Source organism: Apodemus sylvaticus, chromosome 6 (assembly GCF_947179515.1).
Source record: "Apodemus sylvaticus chromosome 6, mApoSyl1.1, whole genome shotgun sequence".
Taxonomy (NCBI): domain Eukaryota; kingdom Metazoa; phylum Chordata; class Mammalia; order Rodentia; family Muridae; genus Apodemus; species Apodemus sylvaticus.
Window position 1 is genome coordinate 129,099,809 of NC_067477.1, and position 9,120 is coordinate 129,108,928.

Sequence of the window (9,120 nt, forward strand, 5' to 3'; positions counted from 1 at the left end):
ACCAACCTCTCTAAATGACCAACAACTACCCAAACTACCTCTCAGTGCCCTAGCATTAATATATTCTCTGAAAAATTCCCAGAGTCCAAGCATCTCACAATCACAGCAGCTGGCAAAACCATGCCTCTGCACAAGCAGAAAGCAAATCGTAGTCAGCTGCTGCAGACAGTTCGAAGCAGCCCCACTTCCTTACACTTGGGATTAAAATACAAGCTGAGTTTTGCAAGATTTCTGTGGTTTCTTTCAATTTAAAAATTTAATCTTTCTTTTAATTAATTAATTAACTAATTAATTAACATCTTGATCACAGTCCCCCCTCCCTCTGTTCCTCCCAGTCCTAGCCTCACAAATGCCTCCTTCTCTGAGGAGAAGGGAATGTCTGCCATGGGCAGCATTTCACCCAGTAACACAAAATCACAGCAGGACTAAGCACAATTGTATCTCACTGAGGTTCAACCAGGCAGTCCAGCCAGGGGATGGTGATCCAATGGCAGATAACAGTCAGAGACAGCCATCCTCCCTGCTGCTCCAGTTGTTAGAAGACCCACATGAAGACCAAGATGCACATCTGTTACAAATATTTAGGGGGTCTAGGTCCAGCTTCTGCATGCTCTTTGGATGATGGTTCAGTCTCTGGGAACCCTCATGGGCCCAGGTTAGCTGGCTGTTGCTCTTCCTGTGGTGTCCTTGACCTCTCTGGCTTGCTCACTTCTATCTTTTACTCTTTCACAATACTTCCTGAGCTCTGCCTGATATTTAGCTCTGGGTCTCTGTATCTGTTTTCATCTGTTGTTTTATGAAGCCCATCAGGAGACAATTATGCTAGCTTCCTGTCTACAAGTATAGCAGAATATCATCAATAGTGTCAGGGGTTGGTTCTCTCCCATGGAAAGGGTGTCATTTTGGGGCAGTCATTGGTTGGCTGTTCCCTTGATCTCTGCACCATCTTTATACCTGCACATCTCGTAGGCAGGTTGGATACTGGGCTGAAAGTTTTTTGTGTGGGTTGATGTCCACCTCCATCCACTGGGAATCCCACCTGTCTATGGGAAGTGGTCACTTCAGTCACCAATTTCACGCTGGTAGAAATCTCAGCTAGGCTCGCCCTCATAGACTCCCCAGTGCTTCCCCATCCTAGGTCTTCAGCTGGAGACAGAGATGCCCCCTCCACTGCCAATTTCCCTTCTGTCTCCCAGGCTTTTCCTTTGTCCCCTCTCCACATATCTGATCCCCATCTCCATTCCCCTCTTCATTCCCTTTCCCACTCAGTTCTCTGTCTCCATCCACCTCCAGTGACTATAATTGCCCATTCTGAGTTAGATGCATGCATCCTCCTTTGGGCATTTCTTATTACCAAGTTTCTTTGGGTCTGTGGATTATAGGATGGCATAATCTGTACTTTATGGTTAATGTCCACTTACATGCCATACGTGTCTTTCTGGGTCTGAGTTACCTAGGTCAGGAGGATATTTTCTAGTCCCATCCATTTGCATGCAAATTTTATGATGTTCTTGCTTTTAACATCTGAATAGTGTTCCACCCTGCAAATGTACCACATTTTCTTCATCCATTCTTCAGTTGAGGGACATGGAGGTTTTTTCAGTTTCTGGCTATTACAAATAAAGCTGCTATGAACACAGTTGAGCAAGTGTCCCTGTGCTATAGCTGAGTCTTGGGATAGAACTACTACCAATTTTCTAAGAAGCTGCCAAATTGATTTCCAAAATTGATTGTATAAGTTTACACTCCCACCAGCAATGGGGGAGTCTTCCCCTTGCTCCACAGCCTTACCAGTGTGTGCTGTCATGTAATGTTTTGATCTCAGTCATTCTGACAGGTGAAAGAATCTCAGAGTCACTTTTTAAAAATAACAGTCTTTGTAAGGTTTTAATGTTTTCATAAACAAGTTTCTACTCAATTTTACAATGTACAATAAAATATTCTAGTCTTTAAAATGTGCATTATTCAACTACTTTTCATATTCTTTTCCAATCTTTTAGAATCACCAGGAGTTTCTACCTAAGTTATACTCTACTATGTTTATATTCGAATTGCATGTCTTAAGAACAAACAAAATCCATGATACTTTGATTAGCTCAGTGTATTTATAAAATGAAAAACTCTATCAAAATACATCTCACTGGAAAAATAAATAGAAAAGACAATAGATCTACCAAAGTTCACATTCGCTTCAGCAGATGTCGGTGTGGGACAGTTCATGACAAACACAATTTGCCCTTATTCTGCCAGAGCTGTCAGCTTCCAAGCTAACTGTTAAATCATTTTACTGCCTTGGTATCTGGCTCATTCCACATCATCTTCAGCCAAGCTTTGAGGACTTACAATTCTCTAAAGGTTGGAAGCTTGGTCGGAAACATCTGGAACACATGGCGGAAGCGTCTTCTCTAACACTTGCAGCAGCTGCTGAGGATGTCCACACAGAGCTAGTGCATCTGTCAGGTGGTCCACACGCTTCTCATAGTCACCTTGTGCTAATAACTCTTCACCGAGCTGTATCTCTTCAAAGAATAATTTCTGAACAGCTTCATCATCTTTTAAATCAGGTAACTTGGAAAGCCTAGCTCTCTCCTTAACAAGCTTTTGTTCTTTTGTTTTCAAAGCCTGTTCTTGAAGTTGGGGCCATTCTGTCTTTTGCGGTCAAAGTAGATGCAGTACCCTATGAAGAGGGCACTGCACATGTCTACAGGAATGTAGCTGTTTTGGCCCACCATCTTCACTCAACTGGGTCATGTACTGGGCAAGGCACACTGCCTGGCAGTGGTTAGCCCAGCCCGATCTCAGCACACTCGTCGTTCATGGCTGCCTGTCTCCAGGCCAGACAAAAGCTTCAAAGTCATTTTTATTTATATTTACCTGATGACTAAGGACATTAAACATTTCTTTAGGTTCTTCTTGGCCATTAGAAATTCTTCTGTTGAGAATTCTGTTTAGCTCGGTATCCCATTTTTTTTTTGTTTTTTTTTTTTTTAATTTTTTTATTCGATATAATTTATTTACATTTCAAATGATTTCCCCTTTTCTAGCCCCCCCCTCCCCGAAAGTCCCGTAAGCCCCCTTCTCTTCCCCTGTCCTCCCTCCCACCCCTTCCCACTTCCCCGTTCTGGTTTTGCCGAATACTGTTTCACTGAGTCTTTCCAGAACCAGGGGCCACTCCTCCTTTCTTCTTGTATCTCATTTGATGTGTGGATTATGTTTTGGGTATTCCAGTTTTCTAGGTTAATAACCACTTATTAGTGAGTGCATACCATGATTCACCTTTTGAGTCTTCGGTATCCCATTTTTAATTGGGCTATTTAGTTTGTTGGTGTCTAATTTATTGGGTTCTTTATATATTTGGATACTAGTCCTCTGGGTGTAGGGTTGGAGAAGATCTTTTCCCATTCTGTAAGCTTCTGTTCTGTGCTATTGATGATGTCCTTTGCCTTGCAAATCAAGAGGTCCAATTTATTGTCGATCTTTGTGCCTGCGCTGTTGGTATTCTGTTCAGGAATTTGTCTTCCATGCCAATGTCTGTGTTCAAGACAGTTCCCCATTTTCTTTTCTATTTGATTTAGTGTGTCTGGTTTTATGTTGAGGTCCTTGATCCACTTGGATTTGAGTTTTGTGCAGGGTGATAGATATGGAACTATTTGCATTCCACTCTTCTACATGCAATTATTCATTTATACCAGCACTATTTTTTGCTTTCTTTTTTCCATTGTATTGTTTTGTCTTCTTCATCAAAACCCAACTTCCCATAGGTATGTGGGTTTATTTCTGGTTCTTTGATTCCATTTCATTGACCAATACATCTTTTACTTTACCAATACCATACAGTTGTTTTTCAAGTTGCAACATGTTTATTTGCTCATAACATCATTGGAAATTGTCCATTTATGTCTAATAAACATGGAAATGATTTGTTCTGATATGAAAAATAGAAAAAGGAAAGGTCATGACTGCTTCTAGGTATGGTGAAGAAGAAAATTTATTATAGACATGTGGGAGACTACAGCCAGGGTCAAGGACATCTGGGAGAGTTCAGAGTGGGCATGTCTCTGATACATGTGAGGAGAAGAGAGGGGAAGAGGGATACCAGATGCCCCAAAGAGAATAGATGAAAAGATCAGGTAACCAAAATGGTTAGTAGGGCACTATAACAGGGTCATGAAGGATATGGGGTGAAATGGCAGCTACTGTGTGCTTTGATATGTTAAATAGACACTTCAGATGTTTGTCCTGGGTTTGAAACTTAACAATATAAATATTCTTAATTGAAAAAGGAAGTAAAACATTTTATGATAAAATTGAAGATTTACATGGAAAATATTCTGACAAAATTGAAAAAATATAAAAACACATTAAAATTGGCAATTTTCATGGAAAATTAAAGAGTAAAAAGGTAGACATAAAAAAACATTCCTGAATTAATTGAAAAAGGAAGTAGAATCATTTTATGATAAAATGGAAGGTTTACATGGAAAATATTTCTAATAAAATTGTAGAAAAATATAGAATAACATGTTAAATTGTAGATTATCATAGAAATTACACAGATAAAATGGTAGGCATAAAATACTTCTAAGTTGATTGAAAATGGAATTATAAACATTTTCTGATAAAATTGATGATTTACATGGAAAATATTTCTAATAAAATTGAAGAAATATATAGAATAGCATATTAAAATGGAATGTTATCATGGAAAATTATATCAATAAAATGGTAGACATAAAAATATTTCTAAGTCGATTGAAGGTAGAATTATAAACTTTTTCTGATAAAATTGAAGATTTACATGGAAAATATCTCTGATAAAAATTGAAGATATATGTAGAAAAACATGTTAAAATTTACTATTTCATGGAAAATTATACAGATAAAATGGTAGACATAAAAACCTTTCTAAATTAATTGAAGGTGGAATTAAAAACATTTTCTGATAAAATTGAAGGTTTACATAGAAAATATCTCTGATAAAATTGAATAAATAAATAGAAAAACATGTTAAAATTGAAGATTATCATGGAAAATAATACAGATAAAATGGTAGACATAAAAGCATTACTAAATTAATTGAAAGAGGAATTACAAACTTTTTTTATAAAACTGAAGATTTATATGAAAAATATTTCTGTTAAATCTATGCCTTTTTGTTGGGGAATTGAGTCCATTGATGTTAAGAGATATTAAGGAATAGTGATTGTTTCTTCCTGTTATTTTGGTGTTATTTTTATATATGTGTGGTTACGTTATTTTGGGTTTGTTGGAAGAAAATTACGTCCTTGCTTTTTCTAGGGTGTAGTTTCCCTCCTTGTGTTGGCGTTTTCCAACTATTATCCTTTGCAGGGCTGGATTTGTGGAAAGATATTATGTAAATTTGGTTTTATCATGGAATATCTTGGTTTTCCATCAATGGTGATTGAGAGTTTTGCTGGGTATAGTAGTCTGGGCTGCCACTTGCATTCTCTTAGGATCTGTATGAGATCTGCCTAGGATCTTCTAGCTTTAAGTCTGGTGTAATTCTGATAGGTCTGCCTTTGTAAGTTACTTGCCCTTTTTCCCTTACTGCTTTTAATATTCTTTCTTTGTTTATTGCATTTGGTGTTTTGATTACTATGTGACAGGAATTTCTGTTCTGGTCCAGTCTGTTTGGAGTTCTGTAGGCTTTATGCTCATGGGCATCTCTTTCTTTAGGTTAGGGAAGTTTTCTTCTATTATTTTGTTGAAGATATTTACTGGGCCTTTAAGTTGTAACTCTTTACTGTCTTCTATGCCTATAATCCTTAGGTTTTGTCTCCTCATTGTGTCCTGGATTTCCTGTATGTTTTGGGTGACAAGCCTTTTGTATTTTGCATTTTCTTTGACTGTTGAGTCAATGCTTTCTATGGTATCCTCAGCTCCTGAGATTCTTTTTTCTATCTCTTGTATTCTGTTGTTGATGCTTGCATCTATGACTCCTGATTTCTTTCCAAAGTTTTCTATCTCCAGAGTTGTCTCCCTTTGTGATTTCTTCATTGTTTCTACTTCCATTTTTAGATCCTGGATGTTTTTTTCCAGTTCCTTCAATTGCTTATTTGTGTTTTCCTGTAATTCTTTAAGAGATTTTTGTGTTTCCTCTTTAAGGGCTTCTATCTGTTGACCCATGTTTTCCTGTATATCTCTAAGGGATTTTTATGTTTCCTATTTAAGGGCTTTTACCTGTTGACCCATGTTCTCCTGTATTTTTTTTAAGGGAGTTATTTATGTCCTTCTTGAAGTCCTCTATCAGCATCATGAGATACAATTTCAAATCCAACTCTTGATTTTCCGATGTGTTGGGGTATCTGGGAGAATGTGTTCTGATGTTGCTCAGTAACCTTGGTTTCTGTTGGTAGGATTCTTGTACTTGCATTTTGCCATCTAGTCATCTCTGATGTTAGTTGATCTTCCTGTCTCTGGCTGGAGCTTGTCCCTCCTGTGGGTCTGTAACCCTGTGTCCATACTCCTGGGAGACCAACTCTCTTCTGGCAGGGTCTGTGCATAGAAGGCTGTGTGCAAATGGCAACCAGAAGACTCCTGTCCCATCAGGTCCACTGATATATACCCTGGTGCTCTCCTAGCTGTTACCCTCCAGAGAGAAGGTGGAGATCTCATCTCTGCACTCAGAAGTGAAAGCGCTGCTGGGAGATCCCTCTCTTCTTGCAGGCCACGCACTGAAGGCTGTGGAGCCATCTGGCTCCATGATGCAAATGGCCTACCATACAGTTTTTATTTCTATTGCTTTGTAGTACAGTTTGAGATCATCAGAGATGGTGATGTATTTAGAAGTTCTTCTATTGTTCAGGATAGTTTTAGCTATCCTGAGTTTTTTGTTTTTTTCATATGAAGTTGGGAATTGTTCTTTCAAAGTCTTTAAAGAATTGTGTTGGAATTTTGACAGGAATTGCGTTAATGTGTAGATTGATTTTGGTAAGATAGCATTTTTTACTATACTAATCCTACTGATGCATGGGAATGGGAGATCGTTCCATCTTCTGATAGCTTCCCCAATTTCTTTCTTTAGACACTTGATGTTCTTGTCATACAGGCTTTTCATGTGCTTCATTAGAGTTATACCAAGATATTTTATATTATTTGTGGCTATTGTAAGAGGTGCTGTTTCCCTCATTTCCTTTTCAGTCATTAACCATTTGTACAAAGGAAGGTTACTGTTAATTTTTTTAATTTAATTTTGCATTCAGTTACTTTGGTTATGTTGTTTAATAGCTATAGGAGTTCTCTGTTAGAATTTTGGGGGTCACATACACATTCATATCATCTGGGAAAAGCAATATGTATTCTTTCCAATTTGTATTCTCTTGATCTCCTTTAGTTATCTTGTTGTGCTAGCTAGATTCTTAAGTGCTATATTGAATAGATAGGAAGAGAGTAGGCATCCTTGTGTTTTCCTTGTTTTAATAGAATTTAAATACTTTAAGTTTCCATTTAATTTGCTGTTGGTCATTGGTTTGCTGTATATGGCCTTTATTATGTTTAGATATGCACCTTCTATTCATGATATCTCTCTCCCAGACTTTTAACATGAAAGGGTATTGGATTTTGTATAAAGCTTTTTCAACATTTAATAAGATGATCATGTGATCTTTTTCTTTCAGTTTGTTTATATAGTGGATAGGTTGATGGATTTTCGTATACTGAACCATCCCTGCATCCCTGGGATGAAGCCTACTTGATGATGTTTTTTATTTGGTTTGTGAACATTTTATTGAGTATTTATACGTCAATGTTCATTAGGGACATTGGTCTAAAATTCTTTCTTTGCCGAGTCTTTGTGTGGTTTACATATCAGGGTGATGGTGGCCTCATAGAGTGGGTTTGGCAATCTTCTTTTTGTTTTAAATTTTTGTAATAGTTTCAGGTGTATTGATATTAGCTCTTCTTTGAAAGTCTGGTAGAATTCCTCACTAAAACAATATGTCCCTGGGCTGTTTTTGGTTGGGAGACTTGTAATGAAACTACTTTTATTTCCTTAGTGGTAACAGAAGTATTTGAATTGTTACCTGATCTTGATTTAACTTTTGTAAGTGGTATCTATCAAGAAAATCATCCATTTTGCTATATATTGAAGTGTCCACCATCTGTTTTTAATACTTTTAGCTAAAAATCTATTTTATTAGATCTTAGAATGGCTACTCCAATTTGTTTCTTGTGTCTCTTTGCTTGGAAACCCTTTTTCTAGCTCTTTACTCTGATGTAGTGCCCGTCTTTGTTACTGAGGTGAGTTTCTTGTATGCAGCAAAATGAAGGATGCTGTTTTCACCTCTATTCTGTTAGTTTGTCTTTTTATTAGAGGAATTGAGTTCATTGATGTTGAGAGATATTAATGACCTGAAATTGTTAATTCTTGTTATTTTGATCTTGTTGGTATGTGTGTGTGTGTGTGTGTGTGTGTTTCCCTTCCTTTGGTTTGCTAGGGGGTGGGGGATATTTATTTCCTGCGTTTTCTTGAGTACACTTAGCCTCCTTGTATTAGAGTTTCACTTCTAGTGTCTTTTTGTAGGGCTGGATATATAGATAGGTAATATTTAATTTTGGTCATGGAACATCCTATTTTCCTCATCTACGGTGATATAAATTTTTCTGGGATGACAGCTGTGGTCTCTTAGATTCTGCAAGGCATCAGACCAAGCCCTTCTGCCTTTTAGATTCTCTGTTGAAAAATCAGGTGTAATTCTGATAGGTCTATCTTTATATGTTACTTGACATTTTACCCTTGCAACTTTTAATATTCTTTCTTTGTTCTGTACATTTAGTGTTTTGATTATTATGTAGTGGGAAGATTTTCTTTTCTGATACATTTTTTGGTATTCCATAAGCTTCTAATATTCATATCTTTCTTTAGATTAGAAATTGTTTCCTCTATGATTTTGTTGAAAGTTATTTTTTGGGTCTTGTAGCTGGGAATCTTTTTGTATTGCTATTTTTCACAAGTTTGGTCTATTCTAGTGTTCAAGATTTTTTTGGATATCTTATTCATGAACTTTCTAGATTTAGCATTTTCTTTGATGTGTCTATTTCTTCAGTCACATCTTCGGTGTCTGAGATTCGTTCTTCCATCTCTTGCATTCTGTTGGTGCT

The 9,120-nt window shown here is 37.0% G+C and overlaps 1 pseudogene; it reads right to left on the bottom strand.

Moving 5' to 3' along the window:
- Positions 1 to 2,304: 2,304 nt before the first annotated feature.
- On the bottom strand, positions 2,305 to 2,732 carry LOC127686754 (mitochondrial import receptor subunit TOM20 homolog; annotated as a pseudogene).
- Between the last annotated feature and the right edge of the window lie 6,388 nt (positions 2,733 to 9,120).